Source organism: Oryctolagus cuniculus, chromosome 19, assembly GCF_051225735.1.
Source record: "Oryctolagus cuniculus isolate XC-2025 breed Fujian yellow rabbit chromosome 19, ASM5122573v1, whole genome shotgun sequence".
In the NCBI taxonomy this organism is placed as follows: domain Eukaryota; kingdom Metazoa; phylum Chordata; class Mammalia; order Lagomorpha; family Leporidae; genus Oryctolagus; species Oryctolagus cuniculus.
Genome location: NC_142885.1, coordinates 7,892,907 through 7,910,963, shown reverse-complemented (window position 1 = coordinate 7,910,963; position 18,057 = coordinate 7,892,907). Strand labels below are relative to the sequence as shown.

The 18,057-nt window shown below is 56.2% G+C and overlaps 1 long non-coding RNA gene across 5 annotated transcripts; it reads left to right on the top strand.

Annotated features, from left to right (window-relative positions):
- The first annotated feature begins 1,270 nt into the window (after positions 1–1,270).
- LOC149120329 (uncharacterized) lies at positions 1,271–11,436 on the top strand. 5 transcript variants are annotated; one of them, XR_016225578.1, is made up of 5 exons: positions 1,271–1,371; positions 2,075–2,196; positions 2,282–2,394; positions 6,572–6,696; positions 11,349–11,436. It is a non-coding gene; the product is annotated as an uncharacterized LOC149120329 (long non-coding RNA). The 5 variants fall into 5 exon arrangements; XR_016225580.1 differs by lacking the exon at positions 11,349–11,436 and adding an exon at positions 8,779–10,555 and having other exon boundaries at positions 6,602–6,696; XR_016225579.1 differs by lacking the exon at positions 11,349–11,436 and adding an exon at positions 8,384–10,555 and having other exon boundaries at positions 6,602–6,696.
- The last annotated feature ends 6,621 nt before the right edge of the window (positions 11,437–18,057 follow it).

The following is an 18,057-nucleotide window of genomic DNA, read 5'->3' as shown; positions in this document are numbered from 1 at the left end:
CTCCACGTAGAGCAATCGTCTTAAACCTGAGAGTAGTTGCGCACGGACGGAACCGTCTGGAACATCCATAAAGGGAACACAGAGACACCCAGGCTGCCCATTAGCGGATGGTCGTGCCCAGGCTTCCTTTGCAGAATGTCTGCCCAGGGCGGCTCCGGCTTCTCTCTCTCCGGCACCCGGAGACTGTTAAACAGACTGACGTCATTTTCCCACAGAAGGGGTCGACCAAGGCAAGGCAGAAATAAAGACGGAAGACACCCAGGGGGGAAGGCTATCGGTGAGTAAGGAACCTCAGCACGAAGACGCAGACGTGGAGCAGGGGACGGGGTGGGAGCCACGAGCCGGCATTCAGTGGAAGGCAGAGAGTCTGCTGGGAGGACCCTGCGGCTCCAGCAGGTGGAGGGGGACTGAGAGGGGGCCGCCGGGACACACCTGTCATTGTGTCTGGCCAGCCCTTCCCTGCGCTCCCCCCATGCTGACAGCACAGGCAGACCCAGGACCTGCAGGAGAGAAGGACTCACCGCCCCAGCATTGCCTTCTTCCACTGGGAACGTGGAGCACCCAAGCCCTACCCCACACCCACCGTCAAAGGAAGACCCCACTCAGGGAGGCCACACAAAGAGGGAGAGAGGGGCTGCAAGCGAGGCGTGCAGGTCTGTTTACTCCTCATGGACCACACTGGCATCTGAAGCTACCCTCGGCTGTGAGGAGGCAGCAGGTTGAGCCACTGCCTGCGACATTGGCATCCCATACGGGCGCCTGTTCAAGTCCCGGCTATTCCACTTCTGATCCAGCTCCCTGCTAGTGGCCTGGGAAAGCAGTGGAGGATGACCCAAGTGCTTGGGCCCCTGCACCCACAAAGGAGACCTGGGCCCCCAGATGCTGCCTGGCCCAGCCCTGGCCATTGTAGCCATTTGTGTCTTGAAGGCACAGCCGCCGTGGCCCCTAAGAGTCCACAACGGTGTTTCGTCCAAAGACGGCATCTCTGTGGCTGCAGACAGGTGGTGCTGAGAGCTGTTCTAGAACTTTCTTTACCTCTAATGAGCCAGAGAATGGATCAGGACTACGGAGAAATGCAAGAATAATGGCACATTTGCAAGTCAAAATTCAGCTCTCTGATTCTAGAGGGGAAAAACATGATTTTTTAAACCTTTTACCTGAAGTGAGAACTTGGGTCTTGAATACATGCGTGAGTGAGATGTCTGTGTGTGTGTGGCCGTCTCTCCTGTGGGCGGGGCGACTTACTTAGCTCCATAATGATTACCTAAGTGAGAACAGAAGTGTCAGAAACATCGGTGCTAATTGCCTTTGCTGCAGAGACCTGCGGCCGGCTGCCTGACTTTTAACAGCAGTCACACCTGACTCAGGAATGTGAGCCCAGAACAGTGTGACCATCCCGTGTTTTTTTGTGTTTTTTTTTTTTTTTGGACTTATTTTATTTATTGAAAGGCAGAGTGAGAGAGAGGGAGAAACAGAAGGAGAGGGAGAGGGAGAAACAGAAGGAGAGGGAGAAACAGAAGGAGAGGGAGAAACAGAAGGAGAGGGAGAGGGAGAGGGAGAAACAGAGGGGGGAGGGGGAGAGGGAGAGAGGGAGAGGGAGAGGGAGATGCTCCAATACTGGATGCAGGCCAGGGGGAGGGGGAGGGGGAGGGGGAGGGGGAGGGGGAGGGAGAGGGAGAGGGAGAGGGAGAGGGAGAGGGAGAGGGAGAGGGAGAGAGGGAGAGGGAGAGGGAGAGGGAGAGAGGGAGAGGGAGAGGGAGAGGGAGAGGGAGAGGGAGAGGGAGAGGGAGAGAGGGAGAGGGAGAGGGAGAGGGAGAGGGAGAGGGAGAGGGAGAGGGAGAGAGGGAGAGGGAGAGGGAGAGGGAGATGCTCCAATACTGGATGCAGGCCCCGGCCACCACTTTGCCGAACCTGCTTCGCCTGCGTTGTGAGATCAGGGTTCCCTGGAGAGGGCCCCCAGGAAAAGGGGGAGTGAGGGAAGACTTGGTGGTACAGAGGCTGGGTTTCTGGATGCCCTGGGATGAGACAATGTAAGAAAAACAACGCCCTAAGCACCTGTTGCTTTGCTTTGCAGATGGCTTGTGTGTGATGAGAAGCTTGGTCCCCAGCGGGGTGATGTTGTAGCCGTGTGACTTTAAGGGGGGGGGGGCCTAGTGGAAGGCGGTTAGGTCATCTCAGGTTTCATCCACGGAAGAGGTGAGTGCATTTTCAATCCAGGTCTCCCTATGGGTGGCAGGGATCCAGCTACTTGAGTGATCACCGATGCCTCCTCCCACATTAGCAGGAAGCTGGGAATGAGAGCCAAGGGCGACCGGAACCCAGGAACTCCACATCAACACGGGATGCCGGCATCCTAGCCACAGCTTACCTGCTGTGCCAAACGCTCACCCCAGTGTAAGTATGTTTAAACACAAAGAGGGGCCAGCACCGCGGCTCACTAGGCTAATCCTCCGCCTTGCGGCGCCAGCACACCAGGTTCCAGTCCTGGTCGGGGCGCAGGATTCTGTCCCGGTTGCCCCTCTTCCAGGCCAGCTCTCTGCTGTGGCCCGGGAAGGCAGTGGAGGATGGCCCAGGTGCTTGGGCCCTGCACCCCATGGGAGACCAGGAAAAGCACCTGGCTCCTGCCATCGGATCAGTGCGGTGCGCCGGCCGCAGCGCACCGGCCATGGTGGCCATTGGAGGGTGAACCAACGGCCAAGGAAGACCTTTCTCTCTGTCTCTCTCACTGTCCACTCTGCCTGTCAAAAAAATAAAAATAAATTAAAAAAAATAAACACAAAGAGGAATCCTATGGTGTGCTTGCTCCTTTTGGGGAGATTTGCACGTTTAATTTCCCCTTTTGATTTATTTCATAAACATTTACATGCGACTTGTTATGCACCAGGCACCGATCCAAGAGCTTTTCAAGTGTAACTCATTTATTGGTGCAGAAACATCCTGGAGCAAGCGTCTTGAGAGACCTGGAGAGTGTATTCTTAGGATGATGCCACAGCAGTGGGACTGCTGATTTCCATAATTGCTCCCCCGTTGTCTTCCAGAAAAAGCACACGGATTTACGCTCCCACCTCTGGCGTCTACACCGCATCCCTGCCCAGGGGGTGTCACGGTTTTCCATTTTGCTAACCTGACACGTGAACAAGAAATCTCACTGTCGCTTGTTCTGTGTTTCATTCAGAAAGAGGCTGGGCCTCTTGCCTGTGTTTTTTGGCCATTTGTATTTATTTTGCCATAAATCGCCCGTTCACGTCCTTTGCACACTTCTACTTTTTAAATATTTTTTTTATTCATTTGAAAGACAGAGTTATAGAGAGAGGTAGAGACAGAGAGAGAGGTCTTCCATCCACTGGCTCACTCCTCAATTGGCTGCAACAGCTAGAGCTGCGCCAATCCAGAGCCAGGAGCTTCTCCCAGGTCTCCCACACGGGTGCAGGGGCTCAAGGACTTGGGCCATCTTCTGCTGCTTTCCCAGGCCATAGCAGAGAGGTGGATCGGGAGAGGAGCAGCCGGGACTCGAACCAGCGCCCATATGGGATGCCGGCACTGCAGGCAGTGGCTTTACCTGCTATGCCACAGTGCCGGCCCCTGAGTTGTTTTTTCTTACTGATTTATGGGAATGCTTTGTCAAGCAGGGAGTTTGGCTCATCGCATTTGTCTGCCCCAGATGTTGCAAATACATTTTCCCAGCCTTTCATCTTTCCGATGGTTGACCATCAAATGGAAATTTTACATTTTTTGTGTAGTGAAATTTAATCAACTTTTTTTTCCTTTCTGAGTTCTGGGCTTTGTGTTTTACTTCACTTATGCTCTCTCCTCTAGGTTTTGTCCCTTCTTTGTCTTAAACAATAGTAGGTTCACAAGAAGTTGAAGTTCCACCCCCTCGTGTAGGTCCCCATGGTTACAGCTTACATAGCCATAGTACAATAGGAAAACCAGGCAACTGACATTGGTGCAGTGGGTGTGTGCGTGTGGTTTCATGGCAGCTTATCACGGTCCCCCTGCGCCGCAACTTGGAATGCGAGGTGGAGTCCAGGGTACTCTCTGCACTCCAGTTCCTGCTGATGTGCCCCCGGGAGGCCCAGTAGATGGCTCAGTGGCTGGGTTCCCACGGGGGAAAGCTGGATCTAATTCCTGGCTCCCAGCATTTGGGATGCGAACAAGGAGATAGGATCTCTCTCTCCTTCTCTGACTCTCTCTCCCTCTCAGATAAATATGTTAAATGCATGTAAGTTTATAAACTTCGATGCAAAAAAATTTTTGAAATCCAGGCACCATTTTTTCAATGATACACATTTTCCATGAACTTTTTTTTTTAAAGGTCTTCCTTCCATTGGTTCACCCCCACCACCACCCCCCCACAAATGGCCACTACAGACAGTGCACTGTGCTGATCCAAAGCCAGGAGCCAGGTGCTTCTCCTGGTCTCTCATGTGGGTGCAGGGCCCAAGCACTTGGGCCATCCTCCACTGTACTCCCTGGCCACAGCAGAGAGCTGGCCTGGAAGAGTGGCAACCAGGACAGAACCTGGTGGCCCAACCGGGACTAGAACCCGCAGGCGGAGGATTAGCCTAGTGAGCCGCAGTGCCAGCCTCCATGAACTTTTTGAAAGCCCCCCCCACACACACACACACTTGATCTTTGGAGATCGGCTTGTTTTTGGTTTGTTTTATTGTTGTTGTTGTTGTTTTGACTCAACGTGGTGTCCTTGAGATCCACGTTGCCACCTGCCTGGGTCCATATTTGTTCTTTTCACTGCTGAGCAGACTTCCATGATGGGGACGTCCCACTCTCCACTTGTCTGCTCACCTGTTGTAGGGCATTTGGTTTGTTGCCAGTTTCTGCCATTACAAATAAAACGTGTGTGAACAATCCAAGCTTTTCACTGGCATAGGTTTTCCTCTCCAAGATAAGTATCCAAGAGTCCAGCTGCTGGGCTGTGTAGAAAGTGTGTGTTGAATTTTTTTAAAGAATTCCCAAGCATTTCCTAGAGTAGCTCTCTTGTCTTTCATTACGCAAGTCTCTGTCATTTAAGTTGCATAGTTAGGCCGTTTATATCTAATGCAATTATTGACAGGTTGAGGCTTAAGACTTTTTTTTTTTGTTTTCTGTTCATTTTTCTATGTTTTTTTTATTCTGATTTTCTGTGAGTCATTTGGACTTTTTTTAGAATTTCATTTTGATGGATAAATAGTTTTTTCTGTGTGTCTCTTTGTGGCTACTTTGGATATTTTACTGAGGATGCATAACGGATTAGTCTATAGGGGTCGGCATTTAACTGGGTTGTAAGAAACCTCACTTCCCCAATCCGCTCCCATTCCTAGTCTAGATGCATCCCTGGGGGCCTCCGCAGGGAGTGGGGGGCCAGGCTCCTCTCTCAGGCTCCACTGGGAGCAGGAGGAGCATGGCGGTGCTGGGGACTGAAAGAGCCCCCCTCAAATCCCTCAGTGAGACCTACCCTCCCATGTGATGGCGTGGGTGGGGCCTGTGGGGTGATCAGTCATGGGACTGGAGCCCTTGTGAACGAGGTTAATGCCCCCTCAGGAGGGGTTAGAGGCTCCGGGACGCCCCCTCCCAGCACATGGAGGAGACACAGGTGGAAGGCATCGCCTGAGAACCAGGAAGCGCCACGCCGGCCGCGGCCGCTGTGCCATCCTGATCTCTGCCCAGCATCCAGAGGGTGAGGATAAACGCGGACAGCTGAGGAGCCTCCCAGGCTGCGGCTGTCTGTGGCAGCAGCAAACGCGCCCAAGCGAGCGGCCGTGGTCCAGCCTGTTCTGTCCTGCTCCCTTCTCTCCTCCTTTGGCTAAAGAGAGCAGACTTGTCTGATGACTTTGTGGGTTTTTTCTTTTCTTTTTTATTATTTATTTATTTATTTATTTGAAAGTCAGAGTTACACAGAGAGAGAAGGAGAGGCAGAGAGAGAGAGAGAGGTCTTCTATCTGCTGGTTCACTCCCCAATTGGCTGCAACGGCCGGAGCTGCGCCGATCCGAAGCCAGGAGCCAGGAGCTTCTTCTGGATCTCCCACATGGGTGCAGGGTCCCAAGCACTTGGGCCATCTTCTACTGCTTTCCCAGGCCACAGCAGGGAGCTGGATCAGAAGTGGAGCAGCTGGGACATAGAGGATGCTGGCACTGAAGGCGGATGCTTAGCCCACTACGTCACAGTGCCAGCCTTTCTTCGAAGTTGTTTTTTTTTTTTTTTTTGACAGGCAGAGTGGACAGTGAGAGAGACAGAGAGAAAGGTCTTCCTTTGCTGTTGGTTCACCCTCCAATGGCTGCCACGGCCGGTGTGCTGTGGCCGGCACACCGCGCTGATCCGAAGCCAGGAGCCAGGTGCTTCTCCTGGTCTCCCATGGGGTGCAGGGCCCAAGCACTTGGGCCATCCTCCACTGCACTCCCTGGCCACAGCAGAGAGCTGGCCTGGAAGAGGGGCAACCGGGACAGAATCCGGCGCCCCAGCTGGGACTAGAACCCGGTGTGCTGGTGCCGCAAGGCGGAGGATGAGCCTAGTGAGTCACAGCGCCAGCCTCTTCGTAGGTTTTTAATAAGACACTTGAATCACTGATTCATCTAGAATTCATTTTTCCTCCGTGGAGCCGGGCAGGAGCCACAGTTTCATTACTCGAGGCTGTCCGAGCACACGCTGCACCAGTCTGATCCCCTGCTGATCCACGATGCCGCACGCGTCTGCCGTCGCAGGTGAGGCTGTGTCCCAGTGCCCTATCGACCCGTGCGCTTCCTCGGCAGCTGTGGGCTTATTTATCGAACAGCCCATGTGTGCTCTGTCTGCGGGAGTGCCTCCTGTCTTTGCTGTTCTGTCTGCAGGGCCACAAGAGCCCCCTGCTCTGCAGACCCCCTCCCCACACCCTCTAAAGGGCCCGGTCTCAGTTTCCCGTGACTTTTGCAGCCAAGAGCCACACACTCAGTGACCGAGAGCAACAGAGGCGCATTGGCTCCCATTTCTGGAGACCAGAAGTCCAAAGGCAAGGTGTTCCCAGCCTCTCCCCAGTGCCTGGGGGCCTCAGGCAATCCCAGCACTCCTGCACCTGCAGCTGGGTCCCTCCCATCCCTGCCCATCTCTGTGCGCTGCTTCTCTTATGCTGAGGATAGGAGTCATGCTGGATTGACAGCCCCCACCCTAGGATGACCTGACTTTCTCTTAACCCACTGTATCAGCTGCGACCCTAAGTCCAAGAGCGTTCACGTTCGGGGGGTCCACGAGGGATGTGAATTTTGCGGGAGCACCATTCAACTGCACTTGCCAAGACAGCCCCTCCCCAGACCCCCGGCCCTCCGAGGGGCCCCCTCCAGACCCTCCAGCCCTGAGGCTGACCCAGGGTCTCTCAGGCTCAGAGAGGGCGAAGGAAACCTTCCCAGGTCACACAGGGACTTGAACCAGCTCCGTCCAGATCCTCCATCACCCCCCTGACCCCACCCTCCCACACTGTCTCCATGCACCTGCGACCCCTGAGGGCTGAGCCTAGCTGTGCTGCTGGGTCTGCCCTATCTCGCGTACTGCCTGCTGGGCCACCTGATTTGAGCTTAGCAGAGGAGTTACTGGCCATGACCTCCACCGTGAACCAAGGAGGACTCAAAGCTGTTCCTTGCAATTTGTCCGATCGGGGGGGGGGGGGGGGGCTGGGGGAGAGGCTCTCGCCACACCAGTCCTTTGATGGAGATGTTATGTTCTCCCTGCTGAACGAAGCACGTTCTCATCTGAGCTCATTCAAGCTCTATTAAGCACAGAGGGAGGCCCTGCTGGGACATTGCCAACCGCCAGCAGCAGATGAGAGCGAACCCTGTCATCACCTTCAGTCTTGGACTGGGAGCGAGGCGCCCCCGCCCCGACTCGGGCCACCTCAACCTGTGACCAGCCCTCCGGGGGTCTCACACTCGGTCTGTGCAGTGAGGGCCCAGAGGGAGGCTCGGACGTCAGCCTCCAGGTTCAAATCCACCCTCTGCTACCTGCCAGCTTGGCTAGACAACTTGCTTAGCTGCCTGGTGCTTCAGTTTCACTATCAGTGAGAGGGTATTGGGGTGGCCTGGACAGAGCAACCTGCCGGACAAGGCGCAGACCGCACCGCCCGGCCCGGACACTCAGTCCTGCTGTCATGCTCATGTCCAGGCGGCCCACAACCCCTTACTGCTCTAAGACACAGGAACCTCCGACTCCCAGAACCACCAGGGGCCAGAAATGCTTGTCCTCACTTAGGCCGGTGTTGCCATGGGGACGTGGGTCTTTGGTTTTCAGCCTGTAGGTGGGCTGCCCGCCTTGACACCTGCACCATGCCACGCCCCCTTTGCCTGCTGGCTCCTGGGAGGGGGCTGGGGAGACACTCGTGGCCCGCTGAGGCCCGGGTACATGTCCACATGTCACGTTCTGCAGGGACCACTGCCCTCGGGTGCTGCCCTACCACGCGTGGAGACCAAGTGGGCTGGGGGACCCTGCCCACCTCCTGACTTCTCCTATCACGTGAAGGGGAGCTATACTCGGCCACCTGGGAATTTTGCAGGCAGCACTTGTCCTACTGTGCTTGCCAGCGAGGCTGGCGGACAAGACCTTCTGTATCAATCAGATATCCCGGCTAATGGAGCATTCGTCTCTGCCTTCCACCGGTCCCCTGTGCCCGGAGAACTCTCAAACAGCAAAATGCACTTGACACGAACACCTCGGTGGCCGTAATTGAATCTGCCTCTGGTAAACACGGGCTCACCAGGATCTCTCTGTTGCCGGAGGGTCCTCATTACAGAGATCAGTCACTGTTTGTCTCCTTGATCCAGATTCCTGGTGGGTAAAACGCTGCAGCGGGCCTCTGACAGGCTCGGACGCTCCTTGCCCGGCTGGAGAAGCTACGCGGAGATGGAGCTGGTTTGTCTGCTGTTTCGGAGACACCTGCCTGCATGGGAAGGTGCATTCTCAGCGTGTGGCAAGCCAGGCCCTTGGCACCTAGCTCCAGCGAGATCATCATCCGACGCTCGAAAACCCTCGAGGGGTTCCGGGACCATCTTTTCTCGCCCATCAACGAGCAGCGCGATTCTCCCTCAGCTCTCATAGCCAGACTGATATTCCGGATGATAAGCCCAGATTAATTGCACAGAACCAGGGGCACGATGCCACCCAAGCTGACGTTCGCGACAGGAAGACGTGGCAAATCTTACTTGGATTGTTCCTGGTGGACGCCTGTTCCCGTTCCTGCCACCGTGGCACAGGATAAGAAAGCGAGATTGAAAGCACCTGTTTTCCGAGCTGGAGACTTCGTAAGTGGTGCTGAGGTTACAGCCATTACCCTCACGGATTTTACAGCCACGTTTTCTAACCAGCCAAAAGCACTTTCATTGAATATTAATAAAACAGATGCTGGAAGGCGGCTGGAGCCCCATGATGTTTCTACATCCCGCCCCCACACGTCCGTTCCCCCCAAAGAAGCCGAGGCAGGGCGGCAGCCTCCGAATCCTGCATCTCTGGGCACAGCCCTAAAGGAAGCCGCACTGGGGAAGGAGAAACCGCATTGCGCTTAGCCAGGACCCCTGGGGGAGGAGGCGGCGTCCCGCCTGAAACCAACTTCACTCTTGAAATGAGATGCAGAAACAGCTGGGGGACACATGACTTCTGCTCCGAAGTCCATCACGGTAAAAATCTGAACAGTAGTGGGGCAGGGCGGAGCCTGGCCACCAGCCACGGCCGAGAACTCACACGATGGGACCTCGGAAACTTCACGGACAGGATAGAGTTAAAAGATCACTTTATCCTCTGTGGATGTTCTGAGAGCCCCTCTCTATGTAGATTTCCATTTTTTTCCCTGCAAAAATAAACTTATCTTTTTTTAAAAAAAATCACTTTTTTTGAGAGAGAGTTCAGGGAGATGTCCACAACCTTTGGGGTGGGGCCAAGGCCAGAGCCAGGAACCAGAAACGCAATCCAGGTCCCCCAACTGCGTGGCACCAACTCAGTTACTTGTGCCATCACCACTACCTCCCGTGAGCAGGCAGCTGGAGCCAGGTGTCCAGCCCGGGTGCCCCGCCAAGAGATGCCGGCGATCTGAGGACATCTCAACCTCAAGGCTAAACACCTGACCCTAAAACGACCTCTGAAGCCCACTTCCCACGAAGTCTTTCAAGTTTCCACTTAGGTTCCTCTTCATACCAACTCTGCCAGCATTCCAGCACTTTCCCTCCTAGCCCAATAAAAAGCAGCCGGCTGAGCGAGTCTCCCCTCGGCGGCCTCTGGCTCAGGCAGCTGTAACATTGTTTTCTGAATGTGTGCCGATGCCTGCCATGGAACACTCTGGAAGGTCCGCGCTCAGCTTGTCCCAGACACACGCTAGAAATAACAATGAGAACCCACACTGGTAACACAAAGCCAGGGCTGGCTTCCTTGCCTTCCGGCAGACAAATGTTTTATTAAGAATGCCTCCCGGTCCAGGCCAGGAAGGGAACGGGAGAGCGGCGCCATGGAGGTTATGGCATTGATCGGCTGCAGGGCAGCACCCGGGAGTGTCGCTGAGGACAGAGGGCTGGGTGCTGTCAGCACGGATCACAGTGGGGGCCCGGGGCACCTGCCTTTTCCCCTTGGCGGAGGAGGTGAAGACTTGGCAGCTGCCTCCAGATGTGGTCCCGGGGCGGGGGACGGCGGGGGCGGGGGGCGGTGTGGAATTGATGGATGGTTCCCCGTGCTCGCGAGAGGCCGCGATGAAAGCTTATTTTAGCCAAGGGCTGAGTTTGTCAGTCTGCACAAGGACCTCATGTCCACAGGGACCCGTAGGCCTGCAGTCAATCACGCACACGACCGGCCTCGGCGGACAAATTGCTGGGCCATCGGTCCTTTTATTTGACGCTAACAGGATGCCTGGTGCCCTGGAGGTGCCCGGCGAGGCTCTTGATGGCTGGCGGAATGAGTGAATTAACTGGTACAAGGGCACTCCATGCAACACGCCCATGTGTCAGACGGCCCTGGACAAACCCTCAGATGAGCCGGAGGGAAGCACGCCGCGGGAGTGGCAGGCCCCATCTCGGGCTTCATGCTGGTTCTCCATCTGCAGCAGGGGTGCCCCCACCTCTTCCCCGGCTCTCTCCCTGCCGGAAGGCTCCCGCCCGGTCCCCTAGGGCCCCCTCCACTCCCTGGTGCCTCCATGTCCACAGGCAGCCTCCCCCATGTCTGTCTCCCTCCAGCCACGTCCTGGGCCTGTCCTGTCGGCTTCCCCAGCCCTGGCCTGGCCACTCCCTCCTCCTCATCGCTCAGGCCAGCAGCCAGGCACTTGCCCTGAGCCCTCCAGTGCAGCAGCACGGATGCACGGCCCAGCCACACCTCCCAAGAGCCCCACCCTGACCCCCGACTTCTGCCTCTGCCCCAGGGAAGTCCGTTTGCAACAGGAGCCGGTGCAACCCTGGGAAAACACGAGGCAGCTCAAGCCAGCCTGGAGAAGACTCCAAAGCCCTGGTGAGGCCCCACAAGCCCCCGGCCCACTCCAGTCTCCAGTGCCTTTTCTGGCCTTTTGTCTCTCACCCGCCTCCATGCCCCTACTCACCAGCATCTGGGCCTCCTCTCATTCTCTGACGACACCCAGCACTCCCACCCCCGGGCCTTTGCACGGGCCAGCCTGTCTTTCCAGCAAAACCCAAGCGGCCCCTCACCTTCCCTCCTCCAGGTCTTTGCCCCAAGGTCGTCACCTGCATGAGGACCCCCTGACCATCCTGGGGAAGCTACCAACGCTCCCCCGGCCTCCCTGTGGGTCTCCCCCACCCCAGCCTCTCTCCTCCAGCCCAACACACATGCCCCACCCCCCAGCAGGGAGCACACTCTGTGGGTCTCAGAGCCTGGAGCAGTGCTCATCACATCAGGGGAAGAAACGCCATAGGAACAAACTGGTTTAATTGTGACACACGTCATGTAGCCGAAGATGTGTCAAACCTCTCCAATGACACCCACACCCAAGACCTCGCCACTCAGTGCAAAGCAAGAACGGGGCCTGTTCCCTGCAGCCTGTGCGTGCCCCTCCCAGCCCCCCACCCAATTAATCACCACCCTTAATTTGCAATAAGCATCCTCTGTTCTGCTCCATGTATGTCTATATCCCCACTATGTATATTATGCATATACATAATACAGATGCTTATTCATGCATAATACATATAATAAATGTTCCTTCATTCATAGTTTCTAAAAATACACATTATATATATAGAAGTGCTAACAGTCATCGCCAAGTTCCGAGCGACTTAATTTCCTCCCAGGTTCCGAAGCTTGGCTAACGAGCACGTGTTAACTTTTGCCGTAGAAGATGTTGAGATGCCCGCCCTGGCACAGACGCACGGCCTCATTCTGGGACCGGAGGCCCGCTTGTCTGTGAGGCAAATATGTTTCGTCTCTGCCCTTCCCTCCCTCTGCGGCTCAGCCTTGAAGGAAGGCTCCCATTTGGGTAACGTGGCAGAGGAGACGCAAAAATGACCTAAATGCATCTTGGAAACGATGCGCCTGGTGTGGCTGCGGGCGGGCGGCCGTGCCTTATTGATCTCTTCTGTTATTGAGGAGGCTGACGGGCCCCACTCCCCACTCCCCACTCAGAGGGGGCTGGGCGGTCACACGCTGGCCCCAGAGGCTGCAAGCCCCGGCTTCCTCTTCTCTTCAGGACGCGATCGAGTCTGGGAGAGGCTCTGTCTGTGTGTTTCTGGATGCCCACCTTGCTCTTGGCTGCTTCTTTCTTTTTAACAATTTATTTATTTATTTGAGATGTAAACTATGTTAAAAGAGAGACAGAGAGAAGTCTTTCATCCGCTGGTTCACTCCCCAGGTAGCCACAGCAGCTAGAGCTAGGCCAATCTGAAGCCACGAGCCTGGAGCTTCCTCCGGGTCTCCCACATGGGTGCAGGGTCCCAAGCACTTGGGCCACCTTCCACTGCTTTCCTGGGTACATCAACAGGGAACGGGACAGGAAGTGGAGCAGCCGGGACTCGAACCTGCCCCTATATGGGATGCTGGTGCCGCAGGTGGAAGCTGAGCCCACTACACCACAGCGCCGACCCTGCTGCTCTCTCTTGTCAGCGAGCTTGAAGTCAAACCTCCTGGAGCCCTGTCCAGGCTCCAGGAATCAGGGTGGTCACCCACAGCCGGGCACCTGACCTCTAGGAACCTCCACCTTCCCCTCTGTGAAATGGAGCCCAAAAAGAAACCTGGACAGAAGAACACAGGGAGGATTCTGGGCTCCCAGCTCCCGTGAGTGTCGGCTGGTCCTCTGTACTCCCTGTACCCCCAGGCTCTCGTGCAAAAAGCCTTGCTTCCAAGGACTTTGCTGTAAATTCTATCTCCAAGCCAACCACATGACTCCAGCCAACTGGTAAACCTCCGGAAAGTTTGACAAATGTGGTTTGTCTGGGTTCTACCCATCTCCACGCCCAGGTTCTTTACTGGCAGAAGAGCCTGGAACTTGAGAATGAGCCAAGGAGCAGGGGGGACTCCAAGGCCCAACAAGGAGGCCACAGCAAGGGAGCAGCTGAGCCAGGCTCCAGCCCTAGGCACCTGCCTTCCAGGAGCCCTCCTGTCCCCAGCCCTACTGTGGCTAAATGTGGGTGTGGGTGCCTGGAGCAGAGGTCCTCCAGAGGAGAACAAGTGTGGGGCTGTCCTGGAGCAGAGGGAGCCCCCAGGTCCCTGGTGCTAGGAGACTTCTCCAGGACGAGCGTATGTGGAGGACCCAGCTTCAGGAGAAGCCAACACTGCCATGCTTAGCCCGGAAGGCAGGAGAGCTGCAGAGGGTTGGCTGAGATTCTGTGTCCATTCATCCCAGCAGCCAGAGCCCTCTGCATGCCCCCTGTGGCCCCATGTTTGCAGGCAGGTGGGAATCTGGGGAGGAAGTACCTGCTGGGGCCCTGCCCCTCCCTCCCCCAGCTCAGAGTCCTAAAGCCCTGTGCTGTCCTGAGGAACGGCGGTGCCAGGGGCATCTCCTGTTCCCATATTTCATCTTCTAATGACTACTGACTTATTTATTTGAAAGGCAGAGTGATGGAGAGAGAGGGAGAGACAAAGAGAGATCTTAATGTGCTGGTCCATGCCCCAAATGCCAACAGCAGCCGTGGCTGGATGGGCCGGGCTGAAGCCAGGAGCCCTGAACTCCATCCGGGTCTCCCAAGTGGGTGCAGGGGCCCAAGTACTCGGGCCATCTTCCGTTGCTTTCCCAGGTGCATTAGCAGGGAACTGGATCGGAAGTGGAGCAGCCGGGGCTTGAACTGATGCTCCAATATGCGCTGCTGGTGTTTCAAGCCGCGGCTTAACCCTCTGTGCTGGCCCCGATACTGCGTCTTTGACGCCAACTCTTGACCTGGCACTCCTACTTCTTGGCATCAGCTGGGCCCTGGGAGTATCTTTTGATCTCAGGAAGAGGAGAGCCACTGGGGGAGGGAGTTAGCAATCACTCCCAGGTGATGAAGAAGCCCCTACAGAAACGCGCTGACCCACAGGGCTCAGGGAGCTCTTGGAGACAGAGGCTCCTGCCGCTGGGACCCTCGCTCACGCACCTCTGCATCTGCGGTCCCTGACATCCGGGTAATAAACCGCCAGTGTAGCTGGAGCATCTCCTTCTTCCACGTGCCCATGGGGTGCCCCACCCCTCATGGCAACCGTAGCCCAGCTTGGATTTCAATGGTGCTGACTGCTCGGAGCCACCGAGCATGGGCCAGGAACCCAGGGAAAGGCGGGGCCACAGAAGCCAGGAAAGACAGGAGGCCGAGAGAGGAGGCGACCAGAGACGCAGGCTTGGATCCCGGTGGCGACTTGGAGGACAGACAGCCCAGCCCCAGGGCCGAGTGGGGAGGGTTGCCCAGGGAGGGGCGGGGCTACCGTGCCCTCCTCTGGTATCTTCTCACACACACTGTGCCTATCCGCAGGCCTGAGCCCGGTTTACCTCTGACCCAGATCTTTTCCCAGGGTTGCCCAGAGTGGACGGTCAGTCAGCAGCCCTGTCCCTAACCTGGAGGCTGGCTCTGCACTTCCTGACCTCCTTTGCCAGGGGCCGCCTCTCCCTGTCCTTGCAATGGCCCAGGTCACACGCTGCACTGGGGGAGGTGGCCGAGGGCGGGGCCACGGTCTGGCTGAGCAGCTACTCACACTTGGGGCTGGCAGGGTCGGAAAGGAGGGGGGTCCCTTGCAGCATTAGATCCTCTAACAGAAACGCGGGCTCCGTCTTGACAAGAGCCATATTCCAGAAGGTTCCCCGTCAAAAGATCCAAGCACATCTGAGACACTCTCTCCCCGGGCACTCCAAGGCCATAAATTTTATCACCTCCTCTCCTGCTCTGTGAGTTACAGCAGCGTCCTGGTCACTTGTTATTCGTCATTATTACGGTGACACATGCAGCCTTCTCCCTCGTGGTCTCCCCGAGCTGACTCCATCTTGTCCCTTAAAAGCTCACCCGGTGGGAGCTGCTGCCGTCAAACTCCCGGCCCCATGCCGCCATTCCCCTCCCCCAAACCTCGCTGGAGATCTCTCCGGAAGCAATAGGGGTCTCCCCGTGTCACTGATCACTCAGCTCACAGCGAGGAACACACGGGCACCAAGGGTGCCACCCCTGCGGTCTCCCTGGAACCCAGGGAGGCTTGCAAGTGACCGCCCTGGGCGCCGTGTCCACCGGCTGACCAGACAAGGCTTTCCCACTGACAGCTGTCAGTCAGTGGGGAGGGGCCCCCTTCCTCCTGCTGCCCCCAATGTCAGCGCTCCCAGCTCCCACCCATGTGATCCTCCTACTCAATGCCCAGACGAACCTGTGCCTGGACCCTGACTTTCTCCCTGTTAAAACTGCACCGTGGCACAGTAGGTTAATCCTCCACTTTCGGTGCCGGCATCCCATATGGGCACTGGTTCTAGTCCCGGCTGCCCCTCTTCCAATCCAGCTCTCTGCTGTGGCCCCGGGGATTTGGGCCCCTGCACCCGCATGGGAGACCCGGAAGAAGCTCCTGGCTCCTGGCTACAGATCAGCGCAGCTCCAGCCATTGCAGCCATCTGGGGAGGGAACCAGCAGAAGGAGGACCTTTCTCTCTGTCTCTCCCTCTCACTGTCTGTGACTCCACCTCTCAAATAAATAAGTAAAATCTAAAAAAAAAAAAGAAAAAACAGCCTGCCTGCCCCAGAGCCAGCACCGTGGCACAGAGGGTCAAGCCACCACTTCCGACGCTGGCTTCCCATCCCGGAGCCCCAGCTGCACTGCTTCCAGTCCAGCTCCCTGCTAATGTGCCTGGGAGAAGGCAGGTGGCGGTCCTAGTGCTTGAGTCTCTTTTACCCACATGGAAGACCTGGGTGGCGTTCCAGGCTCCTGGTCCAGCCCTGGCCATTGCAGGAATTTGAGGGGAGTGAACCAGTGGGTGAGATCTCTGTGTGTCTGTCTCCCATGTACTCTGTCATTCAGCCTTTCAAATAAATAAATACATTAAAAAAAAAAAAAAAAAACTCCCCCGCAGACAGGATGGCCAGCCCTCAGCCGGAGGCCTTGCTTTCTCCCTCTCTCCCTCTCTCTCTCTCCTCCCTCTCACCTCAAGCCCGAGAAGCAGTGCTGCAGACCAGATGTAGGGGAGACACGAGGGGAACCTTCCAGAGCTCTAGAGGACTGTCCCTCTCAGCAGATCCTTAGACACAGCACAGGTTTCGGTCTGGGGTCAGCAGGAGACAGTTCTACCCAGAGCAAGGGGTTGACCAGGTGGCGCTGAGTGACCCTGGAGACAGCGACTTCTCCTATCCAAACAAAACGCTGTCCTCCAGGTAAAACTCACTCAGTAGATTATCTAAGGCAAAGAAACATAGCATGCAGCCAGAGTCAGAGACTCTCACCAGGCTGATTCTCCCAGGATTCACCTCGTCTTCGGTAAACCTGGGTACCCTGTTCTCTCGGCAGGAAGGATCTGAGGCTCCCTCCTGCCGTTGTCTTCATTCTCTTCCCCAAGCTGGTGCCAGCCCCAAGGCCTGGGGTAAGAAGCCTCCCCAGCACAGGGAGCCGTTTGGGCCAGTGGCGCCTCCTCCTGTCACTGTCGGAATGCTCTCCGTCCCTGGGTCCGAGGCTCCCCTCCCTGGAGGAGGTTGCTTGGGGCTTCCCTCCTGATCAAATGCTCCATCCCATGGCTGGGGCTGGGGCTCAGCAGGTAAAGCTGCCGCCTACAACACAGGCATCCCAAATGCCTGCCAGTTGGAGTCCCAGCAGCTCACTTCCGATTCAGCTCCCTGTGCCTGGGAAAGCCATGGAGGATGACCCAAGCAAGTGCTTGGGCCCCTACCACCCACGTGGGAGACCTGGATGAAGCTCCTGGCTTCGCCCTGGCTCAGCCCTGGCTGTTGCAGCCATCTGGGGAGTGAACCAGTGAATGGGAGATTTCTGTGTGTGTGTGTGTGTATAACTCTGACTTTCAAATACATATACACCTTTAAAAAAAAAAAAAAAAAGCTGCATCCCCAAAATGGAATAAAAAACTCCATCACCTTCAGCCTCTCCCCAGCCTGCCAGAGAGGGGACGTCACAGTCTCTCTCCCCTGGCCAGAAGCAGCCAGGTCACTGCCTCGCGAGTCCACAAACACCTCACTGCACCCTTTCAATTCCTCCCTTGTTCGGTCGCTTTTTACCCACTGCTACTTTTATTCCTCAAAGACCAGGCTAGCATCACATTTTCCCCATCTCGCTAACCGGATACAAGCCCGAGAAATACACGCGTTCATTTGTAGCGGGGTCGCCTGGTCATCCACCCTGCGTGCAGACGTGGGAGTGTAACTTTGTTATTCCTCCATAAATAACGGCTGTACATACATAACCTCGTCTTCCTCCCAGGCACCCCCCACACACACACACACAACTTCTGTAGCTGGAGGAAGTGGAGCAGGGAGAAGGGGACAAATTCAGCCCAATCCAGTAAACACGGCCTCTGCACAGGCGGTTTTATGGCCTCATGGCACTGAGGGCTGCTGGCCTCCATCTGATCCTGGAGGAACGCATAGCTGGTGACCCCTGGGCAAGAGCAGCTGCGTAACTTGCAGGGCTCAGTGCAAAAGGAGAATTCAGGGCCCTCGTTCCAAAGTCACAGAGAACTTTGGGGGA